This window comes from Taudactylus pleione, unplaced genomic scaffold (genome assembly GCF_031769625.1).
Source record: "Taudactylus pleione unplaced genomic scaffold, aTauple2 ptg000090l, whole genome shotgun sequence".
In the NCBI taxonomy this organism is placed as follows: Eukaryota; Metazoa; Chordata; class Amphibia; order Anura; family Myobatrachidae; genus Taudactylus; species Taudactylus pleione.
The window spans coordinates 1987385-2010950 of record NW_028284492.1 but is presented as its reverse complement, the minus strand read 5'-3'; the positions used below and the strand labels follow the sequence as shown (position 1 = coordinate 2010950).

Here is a 23566-nt window from a genome sequence, read left to right as displayed (position 1 = left end):
TGCGACGAGACCCTTGCGGTAGGGTCTCGCTTCCGCAAGCCCAGGAGTGATTTTGGCTCTATCAGAGCCAAAGTCACTTCCACCGACATCATTACTGATGTCAGTGGGGCCGGACTCAGACGGTAGGCGTTCCCATGGGAACGCCTCCATTTGGCCGCCACGTCCCCGGCATGCCCACCAAAGGGGGCGTGCTGTCAGTCACCATCGACAGCATGCCCCCTTTGGTGCGAGACCCCGAGCGACGTATTTCTCGTCGCTCGCCGGGTCTCGCGCATGCGCACGACGGAGCTCCCTCCGTCGTGCACATGCGCATTCTCACAACATTGACCCGCTTGCGAGTGAACTTTGCTCGCGAGCGGGTCTGAATGACCCCCTTAATCCAGAACTCTAAACATTCTCCATTTATTCTGCCATAATAGGATAAAGAAACTTCTTTGGTCCGCAATATCTCTCTCTTAAAAATGGATAATCTGAAAACTCCATACAGTGCATTTATAGCAAAGATTTGTTAAACAGCAAATTTACACTCACATAGAGTATTAATAAAAATATAATCTAATAAAAGGTAAATAATAATAATTGTTATTATTTATTTACTAGTTATTTATATAGTGTACACATTCTGCAACACTTTACAGAGAATAAGAGGAAACCAATGCAAACACAAGGAGAACCTACAAACCCCACACATATAGAGCCTTGGTGAGAAATGATGTCAAGCCCACAGTGTCGTAATGCTGTAATGTTAACCACTACACCAACCATGTTGGACAAATCATATTATACAATACAAAATTGAGAACTATTATTTTTTGTCACATTTTTATTTTTACAATTTTCCAACTAGGCATCGTACCATTTTATTATATAAAGTATTTATTTTATTAGCCTATTTTATATATGCTCTAGAACTTTAGGCACCTGTTTAGAGCATCAAGCTTATTTTTCATAAAATTATGTAGAAAATGCAGTTTCTGCTCAATTTTATGAACTGCTGCTATGTACTGATTGCAGAATGCAGGAGATTTATTAATGTGGGTACAATCTCAGCCCTACTATGTACCAAACTCCAAAAAGCTAAGCTTTTCAGAGTTTGGCCTCAGTAGTTTACACCATCTTCAGATGGTGTAAACTGCTTTAAGCCTATTGAGGTTTATGAGCAGGAGAGAGATCTTCCGCTCTCTCTCTCTCGCAGCCTACAGCCAGCCACAGAGGTTAACACTATGCGAACATGAAAGACTTCTACAATATGCAACTCGCAGGGACAGCGGTTACTGCAACTGCTGTCCCTGCAAGTTTCCTTTGGTACATAGTGGGGATATTTTCATAAAAAAATTTAAATATTGCATGCAATATGGAACATTCATAATCATGGCAGTTCCATGATTATTAATACATAGGTACATAGGCCCCTTAGTCCTTGAAAAAGATTTGATCTCTCAGCCTACCCTATAAAGAACTATAATTGTTATTGCTTGAGCTATTGCAAGACTAATAACCTGAGGGCTAGTTGTGTCACAGAGACTGCACAATTTACCTTTTACCACAGGTGGTGGCAGACAAGGGCGCCGAGCCCGAGGGAAGAAGGGGGCATGGCCTAATCACAGGAGGCATAGTCATGCCCCCTTAGAAAAAAAAATGTTTGCAGTACCGCATAGCGGTGCTGCGCGCTGGGGAGGTGGCGCTGTGAGCCCCTGAGCCCGGCACATAGCCTACGGGGGCGCGATCAGTGTTATCACTCCCCCCACAGGCATAGAAGACTGCTGTGGCTGCTACTTAGCAGCTACGAGCAGTCTCTCAGTGCAGCCAGCACACAGCAGCGTTGTATGAGGGAGGGGGGAGCGGCGCCGAACCCCACCTGGACCCCACCTAGCCTCTCCAGCAAGCCTGGGCCCGGGTAATTTGTACCTGCTCCCCCCCTCTCGGCGCCCCTGGTGGCAGACAAGGGTTTCTGTGTGACATAATGTCAACTAGGAGCACTATATTGTTTTTAACACATTTGTGGTGCTGGGAGCATTTACAAATTATACTCTTTAATAACATCGCCAACATATCATATTGACAATTTTATTGGTAGTGGCCCCCGCGAGTAAGTTGCTCTGGGGACATATGATTTGTCTCTTTCTACAGAACATATTTGTAGCCATTTACAATATGATTCAAATTGTAGCCATTTACAATATGATTGCACAGATCAAATCTCACTTTCACCTGATTTTCTTTTAAATTTATTTTTTACAGTTTCAAATGTCATGTATCAATACTCTATTTATATTTCATCAACTAATCCCAAAGATCTCATCATCGTATTATCTCTAATGCTGTATTGAAAGCTTGGGTTAAACCATCAATCGCATATTGAAACATCTCTATCTTAGGAATACAAATATCTTTCTTGCAGTCTCTAACAACGCTGTTCTTATTTCAGGCGTAGCTCTATGAATCGAATATTTATTATTTTAAATGTATTAATTATTTATTATTTGCATATTGCCTCCCCATTCCTAACATGCAGTTCGGCCCTGCATTGTCAAGGAAGTCTAGATTCTGGAAAACCCGCACATTAGCCAATCAATGTTCAACACATCATAGCCTTTTAGATCATTCCCATAACAACCAATCAGTTTTAAAATCACCACACATCTCAAACAGTTTGAGTGTTCACCCTTCAAACTGCTGGATAGTAAATTTTGTATCATGGAGGATAAAGCCCGTCCTTTAGTAAATTTCTCCATAAATGTAATTTATGAACCAGGAAATATGTTGGCTTGCATTACAATAGTTTCTTCTCCTTTTGTGACATTATGAATCTATATTTGCATGTCGGCAACCATTATCATGACTAAGTACATGCTAACATGTCAGGATAGCAGGGTAGCATTGGTTTGTTGAAGGGAAGAATGTATGCACCCACAATAATGTGTTTCACACTACACCACAATTAAAATTGATATTTAACTTTACACAGAAGAAAATGTTTTAATGATCTTCAAGAGCTGGAATTTGACTAGAAGGTATGAATTATAGAAACCGTGGGGTACCAGTAAGGTATGTAGATAAATATGAAGTGATTGGTTTCTTCAATTACATCCTAGCTGCACTATTCTTTTATACATAGTTCTAAATGACACAATTACTACTGTAAATGTTTTCTCGGCTTAAACTGTGTTATTGCTATTTAGTGCCGTATATTAAAACTAGAATAGCGTTTAGCTGTTGTCTTGTAAATTTTCTTGTAATACCTGGAGAATAATGTCATCACTAATACCCCTTTCACATCGCAATGCCTGGTTGCACCCAGGATTTTGTTCACTGGTGCATTATGGGTTTGACCCACCTGAGACCCCTTTCACACTGGCTGCCCTACCTGGCTTATTGCTGGGTCAGTTACATCACCGCTAATATTTGCTGAGCCGGCACTTGGAGATGAGATCATCTCCAAGTGCTGGCTCTTCCTATGTTGTAAACGGACCCGGGTTGCATTGACCCGGGTTACTCGTTCACACCGTGTTTAACCCTGCTCATCACCAAGGTTGAAATGCCAGGTCGCTTGACCCTGGTTATCTCAAACTGGCCCTTTCCCTCTGCACAGTAACCCGGGTTGCGGCGTGTTCACTTGTTATAACCCGGGTTATTGCTGGCAGTGTGAAAGGGGTATTATTCAGTCAGTTTTATTACCATCATTTCTTTATTGATAATTATTTATAAACATGGTTAAATGTGTTCTATCTAAAGAAATAGCCTACTATACAATCACAAGTCATCTCCTAAGTATCTGCCCTGTCACCTGTTGCCTGGTCACTTTGATAGATTACATACAACTATGTGTTGTATATATTCTACCAGTACAAACTAGCCAATGGGGCTGATTCAAAATTGCAGTATTATCGGGAATCTGTGTGCACAGGACCCGTTCTGCAAATGTGCAGAATGGGTCCTGCGTGATCGCACTCAGCCCCTTCTATGCCTCTGCCTGATTGACAGGCAGTCATTTAAAGGGCGGTGTGGGGACGTGTTCTCTCCGTTTTCCGGGAGCGGCAAGGCCAGGGGTTGTGTCACACAGTTCCCTGGCCTCACAAGCCGACCAGCCAGAGTAATCTGAGTCTTACTCAGCTGGCCGGTGGCCCGGTGCCGTCCACAACAGCGACCGATGGTAGCGATGGAGGACGGTGCCGATAGTGACAATGATGATCCCAGCCTGCAACCTCGGTCGCAGTGCTGGGATCGCAAATGCAGCAGCGGTTGTCATATACCTCCTGCTTCATTTGCATATTAGCAAGGATGGAATTGCAAAGATGCCTGCGTGCAGCTTTACAATTCCATTCTAAGCTGAATTAGTCCCAATATGTTTACATGCACAGACTTTTAGCAATCTCATAATCATTGTGTGGCTGCGTCTATATGACTCTAATACTAAAATGCCTTACCATAAATCATGTTTGTAGCTGGAATGCTGCACTTCTGATGCACATTAATATATAAGATACATTGAATATGAGAATATAAATAATTTCTAAATTAGACAAACAGAGTAGCAGCAAACCCCAGGATGTATAAATAAAGAGGATATATTGTATAATATGAATCTGTGGAAAGATAAAAATGGTGTTATCATTCATAGTTTTCTTTCAGTTAGGACAGATATTTCTAAATGAATGGCATTGTAATAACCCAATGGCACCTTCATAAATCTCACCATGCAGAAGTCTGCAACGCATCCAATGAGAAATGTGTTTACTCTTATGAGATTAAAAATAGAAAAACACAATAGAACAAGTCCGTTGCCAGGTTCAGGTGGCCACTTACTTTATAATAGAATCAGGAAATGAGAGTGTCTTACAGCATGATACGAAATCTACAAGAACATATATTACAGTGGAGCGCGAGAGAGAGAGAGAGAGAGGGAGAGAGAGAGAGAGGGAGAAAGTGCCAGCACTTTAATATGCATTACAGTATGTCCATCCTTTAAGAAAAGAAATCCACTAACTCCAAATCACCTATTATTCTGCTATTGTAATGGTTTTAGAAACTTTTCTCCATGTTTTCATTGCACACTATGTTTAAAGATCCATAGTTTGCTTTCTGCAATGCAGTAACATGCATGTCATAATAGCATGTCACAGCTAACAATGTTGATTTATATATTGAAAAATTGGTATTTTAAGCTATATAAGTGGTATTAATTAGTAATAAAATAATCTAAATCAGGGATTCCCAAACTCAGGGCGTAATTCAGACCCGCTCGCGGGCGCTGAGCTCTCGCAAACGGGTCGATGTTGCCCAAGTACACATGCGCACGAGGGAGCCGGTTCCGTCGTGCGCATGCGCGAGGCCCGAATAACGACGGCCAAGCCGTTGTTATGGGTCTCGCAGCAAAGGGGGCGTGCTGTCGATGGTGATTGACAGCACGCCCCCTTTGGTGGGTGTGCCGGGGGCGTGGCTGCCCAGACGGAGGCATTCCCATTGGAATGCCTACCGTCTGGGGCCGGCCCCACTGACATCACTAGTGATGTCAGTGGGAGTGCTTTTGGCTCTGATAGAGCTAAGAGCACTCCAGGGCCTGCAGCAGCGAGACCCTACTGCAAGGGTCTCGTCGCAAGCCTGATGGTCGCGATGGTCTTGACCATCGCGACCATCATTTTGGCCGCTCGCTATAGCTGTGGGTGGTCACCCACAGCTATGCGAGCGGCCAGGAGGCCGCTCCAAAAGGTAGGAGGGACAGCCCTAATTCAGAGTGAGCGCTCTGTCAGAGCGTCCGGCTCTGAATCAGGCCCTCAGTCCTCAAGGCACCCTAACAGTACAGGTTTTAAGGATAACCATGCTTGTGCATAGATGGCATAAACAAAGTGACTAAGGTATTAATTAAGTCACCTGTGCTTAAGTATGGATATCAGTGGCATAACATGGAGGGGGGTCAAGCGGGGCATGTGCCATAGGTGCTGTCGTACCCAGCGCCACTGCCGGGCGCAGTCCAGGGCAGTAAAATGGGCACTTCTGGGGACACTGTATAAGGGGCACTGTATAAGGGGCACTAATGGTGGCACTGCATAAAGGGCACTGCTGGGTGCACTGTATAAGGAGCACTACTGGGGACACTGTATAAGGGGCACTACTGGAGGCACTGTATAAGGGTCTCTACAGGGAGCACTGCATAAGGGGCATTGCATAATGTGCACTGCAATAGGGGGCATTGCATAAGGGGCACTACTACTGGGGCACTGCATAATGGGCACTACTACTGGGGCACTGCATAAGGAGCACTACTACAGTAGGCTTTGCATGAGGGGCACTACTACTAGGGGCATTGCATAAGGGCACTACTACTGGGGGCATAGCATAAGGTTCATTACTACTTGCAGCATTAGTGTGAATATGGTATTGAAAGGAGTGTTCCCAGAGTGGCGAGAAACGGTGGTGTATCATGTTGATACACCCCCATTATTCAGTGGCCACGCCTCTTGTGGCATGAGGCCAGGCCCACTTTTTCATCGCATGTGCCTGCGGCGCGAACACATAGTGGGGAGGCTCCATTTTTCAGCTTACCCTGGGCCCCAAATACCCTAGTTATGCCACTGATGGATATCCTGAAAATCTGGACTGTTAGGGTTAGGACAGAGGGCCTGATTCAGAGCTGGACGCTCTGAATGAGCGCCCGCTCTGAATCAGGGCGTTTTTTTTTTTTTTTTGGCGTGTCCTCCTGGACGCTCGCATAGCTGTGGGTTACCACCCACAACTTATGCGAGCGTCCATGATGATGGTCGCGATGGTCAAGACTATTGCGACCATCGGGCTTGCGACGAGACCCTGTGGTAGGGTCTCGGTGACCGCAAACCCTGGAGTGATTTTTTCTCTATCAGAGCCAAAATCACTCCCACTGACATCACTAGTGATGTCAGTGGGGCCAGACCCAGTGTCAGAGTTCAGCCGGAAGTCGGCTTCCTCTGACTTCCCGGGCAGTCGGGCGGCTCGTGCGGCGACGTGGGAGGTGCTGAGCATTCTCCCTGATGCTGTGTCCCGGGCGGCCTGGTGCACAGGGATCGGAGTCCCTGTCATGGGCGTCGCCATGACACTTCCTGCTCTGACTGCTTTTCCTCCCCTGACAGTCTGGCCGGTCAGCTGACACTGTGGACCAATCAGTGGGCTTCCAGGGGTATATTTCCGGCTCCTGTGTATCAGGTAGTTGCCTGAACAACCATTGTCGCTGCTAGTGTTACTAGTGGTCTCTCGTTCCAGGTTCCCGTGCTTCCAGTGATCTATTCCTGTGTACAGCTATATTGTCCATCTCACCAGTGCTTTACCACCTCAGCCTGTGTGCAGCTATATCATTCATCTCATCAGTGCTTTACCATCTCAGCCTGTGTGCAGCTATTCCATTCATCTCATCAGTGCTTTACCATCTCAGCCTGTGAGCAGTTGTATCATTCATCTCATCAGTGCTTTACCATCTCAGCCTGTGTACAGCTATATCATTCATCTCACCAGTGCTTTACCATCTCAGCCTGTGTGCAGCTATTCCATTCATCTCATCAGTGCTTTACCATCTCAGCCTGTGAGCAGCTGTATCATTCATCTCATCAGTGCTTTACCACCTCAGCCTGTGTGCAGCTATATTGTCAGTGCGTTATTACCTCACCTGTGTGCAGTATACCTCTATTCCACCAGTGCGTTACCACCGCCACCTGTGTGCAGTATACTATCCATTTCACCAGTGCTTTACCATCACAGCCTGAGTGTAGTTATACGTACCAATCTCTCCAGCGTCATTATCTCTGGCTGGCTCCAGTACCACTACCCACCTCGTTACTGGACTCTGTGGTCTCTACCTACGTGTTACAGTATTGCACCGTGGTGCACTCTTTCTGACTGGCAACCCGGTAGAGTGTGTCCGCAGTGCACACTTCCTTGTACCTCAAGTACAGTGTCTCTACGTGCCCCTTACTGGCACAGACCCTTTGGTCTGTTCGTTTTGAGTGTTCATTTCTCCTTTTTCCCGCAGGCCTTGGTCACCTAGTCAAAGGACCGCGACCTGCTTACGAGGTGCAGCTCAAGCCCATATCCCGATTGGTGGGGTCACTGGCGAACACCATCTCGTGGGTTAGATTCCGCACCTTTGACTAGGTCTCGTCAACGACCAAGACCCGTGGATGCGGAGGTCGTACATTCAGGCCCCTCGCCTCCGTTTCCTCCCGCAGCCTCTGGCCTCAGCTTCCAGAAAACGGCCTCCCAGCGTGACACCCAGACAGTAGGCGTTCCCATGGGAACTCCTCCGTCTGGCAGCCACGCCCCCGGCACGCCCACCAAAGGGGGCGTGCTGTCACTCAACATCGACAGCACGCCCCCTTTGGTGCGAGACCCGGAGCGACAGATTGGCTGTCGCTATTTGGGTCTCACGCATGCGCAGGACGGAGCTCCCGCCGTCGTGCGCATGCACACTAGGGCACCATCGACCCGCTTGTGAGTGCTCAGCGCTCGCGAGCGGGTCTGAATCAGGCCCAGAGTTTGGGAACCACTGATCTAAATGATACAGTAAACACTGCTTAGTCTGCAGAACCCGAAGTTTAAGAATTAGTAATGCTTTGTACATTTATCAACGTTAGATTTTGAGTTTTGAGTGATTTTACATTCAATTTGCATTCGATTTTAGTTCAATTTTGCGTTTGCAGATTTACTAAAGGCAAAATTGAATGCGAAATCGAACATAAAACCAAATCCCTGTCAAATCCTACTCAAAGTCGAATATCGGCAAAACATCAATGGTCCCCAGATATACTAAAACTCGATTTGCAAATCAAACACAAATCAACTCAAAATTGAAGATCAAATCCCCAAAATAATAGACCTGCTTCATGCGGGTGATTTTAGCATGAGCAGGTGCCGGTTACACAGAAACAGGCACAGATCACTGAGCTCCGTGCATTTTTCTGTGTGAAAAAAAACCTATAAAAAGTGTAAAATTAAAAATAAAAGACATTAGCACCCCACAATGCACAACCAGCAGTGCGCCTTTCTGAGCCAATCTTGGTTGTGAAAATATGGGCCCGGACAAAGCATTATTGCTGACCGCTAGTCAGCCCAGGCTGGGGATCCCAGGGGAGATGGGGACCCCCTCTCCAGGGAACCCCAGGCTTGGGCTGTTAGCCCAGGGCTATCCACGGCATCCCTGGGTGTTGGGTGCCGGGTTGATTGTGTTAAAAAACAGAATAAATAACATTGTCTTTTACAGGAGAACTAGAGGTCCCAGCAAGCCTCCTCTGCATGTTGGTACTTGGAGAACCACAAGTACCAGCATGCAGGGCATTAAGGGACCGCTAGTACCTCTAGTTCAGGTTTTTTTTTATTACACATGCTCTCACTCATTCACTTACTTACACTCACCTGCACTCACACTACATACTTATCATGTACCTATCACTGATCTGTCCCACTCTCCAGTAGATTCCAAGTTCGGGACCTGTAAAAAAAAAAAACAATACTCACCTACCCCTTGTGTCACATCCTTTTCTTTCCATGTACGTATCAACTGTCTTCACAAAAAAAAAAATGCAGATCCCACAAACAGTACGCTAGGTAACCTTTAGTAACCTAGCGGTTCTCACAGTCGAAGTCAATGGTGGGAACCTTTCATTGGCTGAGAGAGGCTGAGGCTCTCCTCTCTCAGCCAATGGACACTCACCCAATGCATTTCTATGGGAAATGCAGCAGCTAAGCCATCATTCGCGAAGTGCCATCCTTAAGGATAATCCACTGTCTTTTTATTTTTTTTATTTTGTGAAGACAGTGGATGCCTACATGAAAAGAAGAGGACATGACACAAGGGGTATGTGAGTATTATAATTTTTTTTTACAGGTCCCAAACTTGGAATCTACTGAGGAGAGGACAGACCTGTGCTAGGTACAAGGTATTGTTCGATTTTCAGTTCAATTTCTGTTTGATTTGGTCATGGGCATCCAAAGTCACTAATCAAAATTGACCAAAATCGAATTTGATTTCAAAATCGAATACAAAATCCATTATTATTATAAATTAGGGATTTGGTGAGTGATTTTGAAGTTTGATTTGTTTCGATTTTAGTTGATTTTAAACAACCATGAAATCAAATCCAAACTTGAACATTAGTAAATATACCCCTGAATATTTGTATGCATCCATTGCATGATATGAACCCTTGCACTCTAATCAGTGGATGCTCCTGATTGGATAAATGCATTTGAATCCCTCCCATTTATGCTAATACATATTAATGCTGGTGCTGTGAGCTAGTAACATTATTTAGCAATCTATTAGCAGCAATAAAGCCTATTTCCATTTAATCTTTTAAAGGGAAATGGATGAATGTGTGCATTGATTTAAATTTAAAATAAAAACTTTTGCATTTGCATCTTATTCAATTTTTCTTTCACGGTGAAAATGCTACCTTATTAGTTATTAATAACTGTCTAGATATGTTCTATATTGTGCATGAATTATATATTGTACAGTGTTTTTAACATTCAGCACTGTGAGCCAGATTAAGGCAGATACCTCAAGCAACAGGACCACAGGACCAGTAAATTGTAGACAATATATTTTAAGTAGTTTATAAAAAAATTTAACTGCATTTTATTTATGTATGGACAGTATGTATACTGCAGTGTCACCAGGTCTGGTGACACCTAATGCACACTCTGGATACCACCCGCGCACCTGAGGCCGTCTGGGTCAGCCCAGTATCACCTGAAATGACAGGAGCCGGGTGCTGCAGGATGATGTCACACTGCAGCACCCGGCACCTGTCACTGCAGAGGAGCTGGCATTTTGGTGTCAACACCTCCCATGGTGACACCCAGGTGCGGCTCTTACCTCCCGCACCCAGACAATCCTGTGCTCCGGCACGCCTGTGATTTACCATTCTGCAATGAGCATTGAAGCTGGCTCACCTCGGAGGTCAGCACCCCCAAAACATATCCAAGAATTGAGGTGGCACCCAGAGACTTACAATTTGTGTACCCCCACCAGGGTGTTAGTTACAGATAACATTTCGGGGCTCTAATCCCCTTCCTCAGAACAACATGTTGTACTGAAGAAGGGGACTAGAGCCCCAAAATGTTGGGGGTACACAAGCCCCTTTTGGGAGTACATGAATTGTAAGTCTCTGAGTGCCGCCTCAATTCCTGGATGATATTTGGCCATAAATCACTTCAATCAAAAAGACATTTTTTGTCAGTTTTTTTTTGTAGAATACTGTATGCAGCTCTACAACATGACCTCGGTTCATACCCCAGGAAGTGGTTTAGTAAGTGCTGCTAGATCTACTCTATTGATACAATGTGGCCATGGCTTAAATACTTATGACCATACAGTACTGTAAGTGCCCGATCTCGTTTGATCTTGGAAGCTAAACGGTATCTGGCTTGGCTGATACTGGGTTGGGAGACCACCTAAGAAGACCAGGTGTTGTAAGCAAAATAACTTGTGCCTTACATGTTGTCGGTGCAGTTCCCCCACTGGTACTACCACGTTCATTGGCTATAGTATCACTTGGCATTATGAGCAGGCTGCCCTATACAGTTGGTTATATATTATTAGCTATTTTTTTTTACATATCACCTTAGTGTGTAGTCCCAACAGTAATTAATAGATGTTTGGATGTATCCTTACAATACAACTTACTGCAACCTGTACATCAATCATTATTGGGTGCCATCTATTGGTGTCACTCCGTTTCGGAGACCACAAAAGTCTTTTGACTATATGCCACTTTCAATGTTGCATCCCAGCAAGCGCTATTTAGAACTAAACGTGTTGTCCTTATCTGTTGTCCATAGTGTTCTTTCATTCCTATTATGTTCTTTATATTATTCATTCCTATTATGTCCTTTATATCATACATTCACTACGTCCATATGTTTCTGTTGTATCCAGTTTTTATGATTCCCTCCTTTGATTTATTTTTGTATGTGGTATGTATTCCTATTCTGGCCCCCCCGTGCATGTGTTATATTATGTTCATGTATTGGGTTGAACTGTAGTCTCCCCGGAGAGACTCACCCTGTCCATGTGTTTGTATACTGTGTAGCACATTTGTTTACACATTGCCATATGGGACCCGATATCTGATACCTGGGCACTGATGTCATCGCGCAGCTGGGAGTGCTGGTCACAATGTCTTCGTGCACACGGCGTCTTGCCAGGCGCACATGAGTGACATAATCAGCCTAGAGACAGACGGAGGTTGTGCCAGCAAATCCACTTGGAGATTGTGCAGTATAAAGATATGTGTACTTTTCATTATGTGTGTTCTTGATAAAGGTCTTTAGGGACTGAAACGTTGAACTAACAACTAAGCTATTGTGTCATTCTTCTGTGCAGGACCAGTGAGTGCCGGTGTTATGTACTTTGTCATATATATATATATATATATATAAATAAATACAAAAGGTGAGAGCGAGCGCCTTATAGTATAGTAAGTTTGTGTAATCAGATGCACACTCATATTAAATTACAAAGCGTACCGTGTGTGCCTAATAAATAGGTGTACATTTTCTATTGCTTTGAATTTTAATCCTGTTGGATCAGCATTGTGTTACTTGCTAAAATGTTTCGGTATGGAATGATTATCAGTTTTATTTTTAATGACCCTCACATTAAAAATAAAAATTCAAAGCAATAGAAAATGTACACCTTAGCGAAAGAGGAGGTGATAGGGAAAAGAAGATATCTCAGAGGGAGATGATTTGGATTTTTACTCTTAAGTCCATGGTTCCACATGAATGGTTCCATAAATGAAATGTACAAAATTACCCCCTTTTTGTGACTTCCCCATACTTTAACCCCCATCTTTCTATCATTTATTGCTGGTAATTGGGTCATTTCTGAATAGTGGTTTTAGTTTTGTAGTTTTTTTATTTTATCCCATTTTATTTTATTTTATTTTATCTATTCTATCTTCAGGTATTTGGGTTATGCCTATAATTGTATTATACATGTATTTTACTGATTACATATTTTATATATTTATTTTTTATATAATGTTTATATATGTATATTTACTTATGGTGCTACTAGTATTTTATGGATTTTTATTTATTTGTTATAAAAGCCTAGATAGTATCTTTATTATGGTTAGATGATCTGCTATATTATCTTTTTTAAAAACAAACCCTGCATTTATTTATATATTTGGCAAATTTGCACAGAGACCATAAGAAAATGGCCACCGCATATGTGAGACCACAACAAAATGGGCGACTTTCCGGAGACATCTTGCCTATACACTGTTATAGGGGAACAGGGAGAGCTCTAAGCTAGTGGTCTTAAGGGCTGGCATCCGGCGGGAGTCTAAGGACACCATCCCGCGGGTGCGCGACATGCCCTGTTTGTGCGTAAACTGCATCTAGCGGAGATCCCCACTCTGCATATGCAGCGGGACCTCCCGCGATATTCTTTGGTCCCGCGCATGCGCACTAGGATCAAAAATGGTGACCGTACCTCCGAAAACCGGATGTGCCATCTATGGACATTATGGATTAATTAGACAGGGTATATATGTTTGAATACTCTCCACTTGTATTGCAAATATCCTCCTGACGAAGTCCAGCCATACAGGCAGAAGGGAAGAAACGCATTGAGGCTGTGGTGACCTCCGCTATCTGGGACTACTATATCAATCATATAAGCTTTAAAACCATCTTTAAATTGTAATTGTGTATTTTTTTGGTGTTTTGTGTTTGTAATTAATTTTTTTTTTTAAATATACTACACTATGCAAGCACTTTTTTCCTCCCCATTTATCATCCTACCTGGAGTGAAGTGACTGTGCCACACTATAAAGGAACGCAAGGGTGCTGATCAAGGACATATCATTATATGCCAATTTATTAGGCACATATGGTACGCTTTGTAAATTATTATGAGTGTGCACCTAATTATACAACTTACTACACTATAAGGCGCTCGATCTCACCTTTTGTACTTTCATAAATTTTGTGGCCGCATTTGTCATCCTACCTGCAGTGAAGTCCTACACTATAAAGGAACGCAAGGTTGCTGACCAAGGACATATCATTACATGCCTATTTATTAGGCACACACGGTACGCTTTGTAATTTAATATGAGTGTGCATCTGATTACACAAACTTACTATACTATAAGGCGCTTGCTCTCACCTTTTGTATTTTCATAAATTTTGGGACCGCACAACAACGATCCATTTGGAGAATTGTGAGCAGCCACCGTGACAATGGGATTATAGTAGAACATTTACTGATCCATCAAAGGACTTTGATGCTTACAGAATCCGCATAGGGACTAGCGCTATAATCAGTACTCTCTGTATACAATATATATATATATATATATATATATACAGTCAGGTGCATAAATATTGGGACATTGACAGAATTTTCATATTTTGGCCTCTATTCACCATCACAATGGCTTTGAAATGAAACAAACAAGATGTGCTTTAACTGCAGACTTTCAGATTTAATTTGAGGGTAATTACATCCAAATCAGGTGAACGGTGTAGGAATTACAATGGTTTCTATATGTGCCTCCCACTTTTTAAGGGGTCAAAAGTAATGGGACAAACTAAACAATCCTAAATCTAACTTTCACTTTTTAATACTTTGTTGCAAATTCTTTGCAGGCAATTACAGCCTGAAGTCTGGAACGCATAGACATCACCAGATGCTGGGTTTCATCCCTGGTGATGCTCTGCCAGGCCTCTACTGCAAATGTCTTCAGTTCCTGCTTGTTCTTGGGGCATTTTCCCTTCAGTTTTGTCTTCATCAAGTGAAATGCATGCTCAATCGGATTCAGGTCAGGGGATTGACTTGGCCATTGCATAACAGTCCACTTTTTAGCCTTAAAAATTCTTTGGTTGCTTTTGCAGTATGCTTCAGGTCATTGTCCATCTGCACTATGAAGCGCCGTCCGATGAGTTCTGAAGCATTTGACTGAATATAAGCATATAATATTGCCCGAAACACTTCAGAATTCATTCTGCTGCTTTTGTCAGCAGTCACATCATCAATAAATACAAGGGAACCAGTTCCATTGGCAGGCATACATGCCCACGCCATGACACTACCACCACCATGCTTCACTGATGAGGTGGTATGTTTTGGATCATGAGCAGTTCCTTTCCTTCTCCATACTCTTCTCTTCCCATCACTCTGGTACAAGTTGATCTTTGTCTCATCTGTCCATAGGATGTTGTTCCAGAACTGTAATGGCTTTTTAGATGTTGTTTGGCAAACTCTTGTCTAGTCTTCCTGTTTTTGTGGCTCACCAATGGTTTACATCTTGTGGTGAACTCTCTATATTCACTCTTGTGAAGTCTTCTCTTGATTGTCGACTTTGACAACCTCCTGGAGAGTGTTCTTGATTTGGTCAACTTTTGTGAAGGGGTTTGTCTTCACCAGGGAAATAATTCTTCTGTCATCCACCACAGTTGTTTTCCATGGTCTTCCGGGTCTTTTGGTGTTGCTGAGCTCTGCGGTGCATTATTTCTTTTTAAGAAATCCAAACAGTTGATTTGGCCACACCTAATGTTTTTGCTATCTCTCTGATGGGTTTGTTTTGATTTTTCAGCCTAATGATGGCTTGCTTCACTGATAGTGACAGCTTTTTTTATTTCATATTGAGAGTCGACTGCAACTGATTCCAAATGCAAATGTCACACCTAGAATCAACTCCAGACCTTTAACCTGCTTAATTGATAATGAAATAACGAGGGAATAGCCCACACCTGTCCATGAAATAGCTTTTGAGTTGATAGTCCCATTACTTTTGGCCCCTTAAAAAGTGGGTAGAAACCGTTGTAATTCCTACACCATTCACCTGATTTGGATGTAATTACCCTCATATTAAATCTGAAAGTCTGCAGTTAAAGCACATCTTGTTTGTTTCATTTCAAAGCCATTGTGGTGGTGAATAGAGGCCAAAATATGAGAATTCTGTCAATGTCCCAATATTTATGCACCTGGCTGTATATATATATATATATATATATATATATAAATCAAAATTCCTGCACTCTCATCTCATACCATCAGCATCGGGATGCAGCCTCCAAAACCAATGTTATGTTCCTAAAATAAATCCAGTGTAGTTTCCAGAAATATGGAAAAAATAGAGGGCACTCATCAAAAGCAGTAAGCTTATTCATTTATTATCAGCAACATAATCCAAATAAGGTTGTAGTCATCATCAACATTTCAATCCCGGAGGACCTTTGTCAACACCAGCATAGCAACCATTATCCACATACATATACACCAAGCGGCATCACCGTCACCAGCAATATATGGTGGCAAATTAAAAGACCAGCCAGATGTATTTAATGGAGATCATCTGAAAGCTAGCAGGCTTCCACAGTGGCTGCAATGAAGCCCTGCAAAAATGCCAAACAGAGCACCTACTTTAGTCACCTTTATACAGGGGAGGTGATTAACTGCTGGCAGACACAAGGGTAGGAAAAAATGTGTGACACCTGTCAGGCGTGAGTTGTGGGAGGAAATTATAGTTTAAAAGGATAATATTTCCTGTTGACATGGCGATCAGTGCCGAACCAGCTGAACAATCCGATAATCAGAGGGACTGTGTTAGCTTAGTGCCAGGGATCACCAAGTAAAATTTATTTTGTTTGTACAAAAGTAGTTTTCAGTTGTTCCTATTTGGCACATACACGAACAAGAACAGGAGGCGGCCTGCACGGTCACTGACCCTCTCCTCTCTTAAAGCACCCCTCTCTTTTTGGGGTTTCCCCCCCTTCCCTGCCTTAAAAAAAAGGTTATCCCCCAAAAACTAGAGATGTGCGCTGACCCTCATGTTTTGGTTTTGGTTTTGGATCCGGATCTCCTGTGGTTTTGGATCTGAATCTGGTTTGGGATTTTTTTCCTTGATGTTTTGTTTTTTGCTTTTGGTTTTGGATCTGGATTTTTCTCTTAAAATATCATAAAAACAGCTAAAATCACATAAAATGGGCCTGATTTTGTTCCTACAGTATTATTAACCTCAATAACATTTATTTCTAGTAATTTCCAATTAATTTTGACCTCCTCACAATATTAATTTTTTCATCTAGTTAAGGCCAAAAGGTTGCATCCAGCTAGCTGGCTGACTAAGCTAAGTGACACAGTGGGCGGCACTAACATGTGGCAGTTCAGCTTCCAAGTTCCAACACAGATACAGTGTATTATACAGTGTGGGTTGAATACACCAATAGCGCACTTACTATGACAGTAGTGTCGGCAGTGTGGGATGCTGGCGGTGTCCACAATGTGAGAGTGCCAGTGGTGTCCTCAATGTGGAAGTGCCGTCAGTGTTGGCAGTGTCGCGGTCTTGGCAGAGTGGAGGCCCTGGCAGTGTCCTGAGTGCATAGTAAAAGGAGTGTCGGCAGAGCAGGGGTGCCAGCAGTGTCCTTAGTGCAGGAGTGCTGACAGTATCGGCTGTGCAGGGATGCCCTCGGTGTGGGAGTAGTGGCAGTTTGGGGTCGCTGATGGAGTCCTCAATATGTGGGACAGTAGTGCGGGGGTGCTGACAGTGTCCTTAGTGCAGGGTGCTGGTGGTGTCGGCAAAGCAGGGGTACCAGCGGTGTCCTCAGTGCTTGTGTGCTGACAGTGTCAGCAGTACAGGGGTGCCGGTGGTGTCCTCAGTATGGGAGTGCCAGCAGTGTCGGCAGTGCATGGGTTACTGACAGTGTCCTTAGTACATGGGATGGCAGTGTCCTCAGTAAAGGGTACTGGCAATGTCGGCAGAGTGGAGGTGCCAGTGGTGTCCTCAGTGCAGGTTTGCTGACTGTGTCGGAAGTGCAGGGGTGTTCTCAATGCAGAGTGCCGACGGTGTCGGTAGAGCGGGGGTGCCAGCGGTGTCCTCAGTGTATGTGTTCTGACAGTGTCGGCAGGGAGGGGTGCTGGTGTTGTCCTCAGTGTAGAAGTGCTGGCAGTGTCAGCAGTGTGGGGGTCGCTGACAGTGTCCTCAGCATGTGGGGCAGCAGTGCAGGGGTGCCGACAGTGTCAGCAACGGTGGTGTCGGCAGCGGGGATGCTGCCAGTGGGGGTGCCGGCGGTGTCGGCAGCGGGAGGTGCCGGCAGTGTCAGGCAGCGGGGGATGGCGGGCGCCATCTTCTTTTGCTTCCTGTGTGCATATTAAATGGGCTTAACGCTGATTGGCTGAGAGCCAATCGGCTCTCTCAGCCAATCAGTGTTAAACCCGTTTAACACAAAACCTCTCAACCTGACAGCAGGATCGTAAGGTTTTGCCTCTGTTGAGGGATCCGGGGCAGACAGGGAGATCCGAGCTTGGCTCAGGTCGCCCCGGGTCCCTTAAATTCGGGTGGGTTTGGTTCTCTGAGAACCGAACCCACTCATCCCTACCAAAGATACCCTTTTTCGGGAGATATCTTCAAATTTATATAATCCCTTGAATGTATCTGCATTCCGGAGACTGGCCCTGGTAGCTAACACTATCTCAAAGTGGAGTTACTGCAGCTGCTGTTGCCTATGAGCTACATATCGCAAAAAGTACCAGGAGAGGGATCCGTACAGGGGCGTATTTATAATGGGTCCAAGGTGTGCGGTGTACATGGGCCCCATACGCCACACACCCTGCACCCAATTAAATATATGTACCTCTCCGTCATCTGGGCGTTGGCTGCAGCGCTGCAAAAATCAATGGGAAAATGGCCATCGCTGCCATTTCCCCGGTGATTAGCACATGTGCAGTAGAGATGTCCTGGGAATGTGGCGTGGCACAATGCCAGAGTTTACTGCACCACCAGAGAAGAGGGAGACCGATCGGAGCCTGCACAATTACTCATCCTCTCTTAAAGAGCCTCTGGAATTGTAGCAACCCTTCCTGGCACTCTCCACTCAGACCACTCATGGACAGTAGTGCTGAAGGAGAAGTGAAGGGTTTGCATTAGGGATGTGTATACATCCTCTCCAGTTAATGTGCCTGGTACACATTGAAAGGTATACAGCTCTCCTATCATATACCAGAGACACAAGATAAGGAATAACATTATAACATTGTCTATTATAAAGATGGGAACTGCACTGAGGAATGGAATGTATGTTTGTATGAAGAGCGTCCTTAGTTACAGCCCTGGGGTTAATTAGCAGTATGTACAGCTATGTGTTAGTCAAAGATAAGATAGTGACCTGTATAGTGCAATTAGCATGAGGCTCAGAGTCCTCCTGATGGAGGCAAAAACCACCTGATGTGGGGTGGGGAGCCCTCCTGATACCATACATAGAGGGTAATACCACCTGATGTGGGGGCTTTGAAGACTGAGGGGTCTATTTTTTAAGCCTTAAATGGAGATAAAGTGAATAGAGATAAAGTCCCAACCAGTTAGCTCCTAACTGTAATTTTTCACACACAGCCTGTGACATGGCAGTTAGGAGTTTATTGGTTGGGACTTTATCTCCATTCACTTTATCTCCATCCAAGGCTTAGTAAATAGACCCTTGAGTTTGAGTCAAGACTGCTACTGTGGTGGAACTACAAATCACAAAATGCCCAGTCTACTGCCAAGTGCTTCACATGCCGGGAAGTTGCTCCACCAAAGATCTGCCTCCAGACTAAATCACTGGTGCCCCAGGCCCTGCCTCCCATGCTCTCTTACCACATCTCCGTCTGGTGCATCCTTGTTGACATCCAGCTCCTGGAAGATCTGCAGCTGTGCTTAAGCTCGGTCCCGCTGCACAGGTCCACTAGGGATGCCACCAGGGAGGAGTGAGATGGGGAGTTGTGGTTGAATGGGGGCCAAAGACTTGTCGCACTGGCATGAGAAGCTGCTGATGAGCCGCGACAACAATGAGCGGGGACAGGCTATAGATAGATGGAAGATTCATCTGATGGTATGACACGGAGCCCTCCACTAGCATATGGTTATGGTAGCTTCTTAGGTGCCGGGAAGAGGTGCCATGTATTTGGCGGCAGTGCCGGTACACTCCGGGTACATATTTACAGCCTTCAGTGGGGTGAGTATATTGTGGGCAATGGAGGAGGTGCCCCTTTAGTGCTGGCACCCAGAGGCAGGCGCCTCCTATAGTTCTGTCCTTGGATAGCACCAATTTACAATCAAGTGCTGTATTTGCATTAACGTGTGACAGCGAAGCCTTCCAGGTACAGCTGGATCCCTATCGAGGATGCATATGCACATGACACTGAAGCCACCACTGGCAACGTTAGGATGCCACTATAGAGTAGGGGACGTCACTGGACCTGGCCAGTGAAGTAAGTAATATTAACTACCAGTGGCATATTCATTAGTATCACTGCGATACTAAACGAAATTTGCCACTGATATTCAAGTTCATTAATAAATGGGGCCCTAAGTGTATGTGGTCAAATACGATTAAAAATTATGTCAGTGGGTCTTCGATAGTTTCAGTGAAGTCTCAGACCACAATATAAACTTGTGGGTAGAAGGTTTGTGTCCGACTCATTGGATTATATTTCCAAAAAATCAGTTCACATTATATCCATGATATTACAATGTGAAAAGACAAGTAGTCCTAGTCTGCATGAATTTGCTCAATTATAGAGATTTCATTTGAATGACTGTTAGAGAATGTAAAAAAAAAGCATTAATAGATTTTTATTTCCCAGTTGGCAAGCTCTAGAACATACTGTAATAAATTAAATTGTGGAAGAAAATGTCATAATCAGACTCTGTATGCCTAACCACACCCGTCCAGAGACGGTAATTATTTTAAAATAACTATAAATCACAAAACATAATATTTGAATGTCATGCAATTTAACTTGCATAATGTGGTGGCTCTTTTTACCCCTTGTTTTGTGTGTTGGTATGTTATAAACTGTGTTTTCTTTTCATTTCTGGCTTTTGTCAATAAACCCTGGTTGTACAGTAGGTTCTTGTAAGGCTCCCAGAAGGAGAGTTTCATTTTATAGCACATCCTAGACTGACAGCCAGAAACAGTTCTACACCACCTCAGTACAAACAAAATTAGCTTCTCACAATATTTTTGCAGATGTTAAAGGTCATTAATAGAATGAAACCAGATGACTAAAGTAATACATATATAATGATTGAGTTTCATTTTTCTTCTCAGGTTAAAAATGCAGAAATTTCTTTTTCTTGTCCACTTGGCTACATTTCAATAGGGTTTTTAAAGAAAAAGAAAAAAGCTCTTTTCACAGTTTAACAAATTCCAAATAATTCAAAAAGCTAAATGTGGAGGAATATCATTCTTGGCAAAAATATATTATTTATATGTGATAAAGTTATTTTAAGGAATTTTAATACAGTGCCAAAATGAAAAATTATCTAATTTAATTATGAAATGGCTATAAATTTTGCATTAAGTGGTTAGAAATGATATAACAGAAATTGCATGTAATAAAATCTTGCCATGCAAAATGTGACTATTAACAGATTCCCATCTCCGAGAGACCAAACCAACAACTGTTGTGCCATTGCAGGTAGATCTGTGATGTTCTATAATAGTCTAGTTTTCTTAAGCAATAAAGGACTTTGTGACATCCTTGGCAGGCCTATGTTTCCATACCACTATATAAGCTTTTAAACATGAGGGGTTGGGGATATGGGGAATACCTCTGCACTAGGTACAAGTTTAGACTTAACCTTTGATATGTTTGCCCCAATTTGACAATCACAATTTGCAACATATATTTCAACCTGTATGGGTGTGCTGCCAAAGTCATACATTGTCAAAAATACAAGAAGAAAAACAAAAGATTGTCTTTTTTTCTGGCGCACTTGTATTATAAACTGTAACTTTATTAAGTAAGTTTAAAATTGAAATTGTATCTCCAAGGAAGAATTTCTGTGAAATGTAAGTAATAAAACTAAATATAATCAAAATATATCTGCCTACTTGTCCATTTTTATGTTATTTTATTATTCTATTATAATATTTTACTTTTGTTGTCTTTTGGGATTGATTTCCCCAACCATTAGTATGTGCACTAGCATTAGATATCTGGGGTTATTGAATATTAGTTGGTATGATGTAAAAATGCACGATCATCACTCATACAGTTATCTACAAGATCAAACTCTCTCCAAAATTTACATTTTCACCATATACCACTATTTTCCATATGGTGAGTTGATTCAGAATTTATTGTCCACTTATCACATCCAAAGTCACATTAACGTGACTCACCGGTCTTAAAAATATACCGATATCTTTCAGTTATTATCTGCTTTATGTATACCGCTAGCCCTATACTTGTATATCATCATCTCAGCATAATAGGACTCAATATGTAGCTGTCGTGTTTACAATATCACTTCCATGTACTTACCATGTAATATCCTTGTTAGTCATCTGAATCTGTTTCACATAGGATTTAATATATATACATAGTATCTAGTATAATGTCTCAAGGTTAATTACAGTAAATTCACCAGTGTATTATTGTGGTTATATTCTGGTTTATTTATACCAATGGTCTCATGAGCTTTACAGCATTTTATTGGAATACAATATATTGAGTAACCAGTGTTATACTGTTCCTTTTATGCTGTAATACTAACCCTTGCTGATAGCCAACTCTGTAATGTTAGATTCATGCAGGGTCAGCTATACAGAAGATATATTGAGGCTAATTAAGGTAAATTTACCAGTATCTTATATAATTGAATTCTTGTTTATATTAGAGATGAGCGGGTCAGCTTCTCTGAGAACCGGACCCACCCGAACTTCCAGATCCGAGGCGAGATCCGAGCTAGGCTTGAGGTTTGCTGCGTCACTTGTATCTCAAAATGTGCCAAAACGTCATCCTCCTGCTGTCGGATTCTTGCAGGTTTTGGATTATATAAAGGTCCCCGTGATCGGCTCCATTTTCACTCTGGCTGTGGAGAGAAGCTAGCAGACATAGTCAGTCACTGTCAGTCACTCAGTGTGTGTCCAGTCAGGGTCTTGGCCTAAAGGCTGCTGCTGTGTTGTCCATAAAGGGGCTTAGGCTGCAGTATATAAAGGGGGGCTTCCTTCAGTGGGTACTGCAGCTGCTGTGTCACTTGTCCTGTCAATTAACTGTGGCTGCTGCTGTGTTTTTGTCCTGTCCATCAGGCTAGTGTTGCAGTCCATAAAGAGGTGCTGTGTTGTCCAGGGGGGGGTGCTCTCTCAATTAGGGGTCCTCTTCCACAGTTTTAAAAAAAATGCTTTTTTTATTGTATTATTGTACGGTGACACTGCCACAGTTATTGTCCACATATTTGAGACTCTGCAGGTAGTCTGTCCGCACTCGGCAGGGGTACTTTATTGTCCATCAAAAAGTGGTGCTGTCTGTGTTTTTCATCAAGGGGCTGCTGCCTCATTCAGGGGTGCTCTTACCCAGTGTTAAATTTTTTTAAATTAAATTAAATTAATATTTTTTTTGTGTGTGTGCATTAGCAACTTAGCTGCGCTATTATTGTTTGGTGACACAGCCGGCCAGACTGCAGTTTATTATCCATGTATTGTAATACTCTAAGTCGTAGCACAGTGTGTTATTCTTATTCATAAATAATTAATATTGTGACCCTGTAAGTGGTGGCGCAGTCTAATATTCAACTTTTCACCTCAATTGTGAATAAATGAT

At 43.1% G+C, this 23566-nt stretch overlaps 1 pseudogene; it reads left to right on the top strand.

Annotated features, from left to right (window-relative positions):
- Positions 1-11324: 11324 nt before the first annotated feature.
- LOC148527218 (5S ribosomal RNA) lies at positions 11325-11443 on the top strand (annotated as a pseudogene).
- The last annotated feature ends 12123 nt before the right edge of the window (positions 11444-23566 follow it).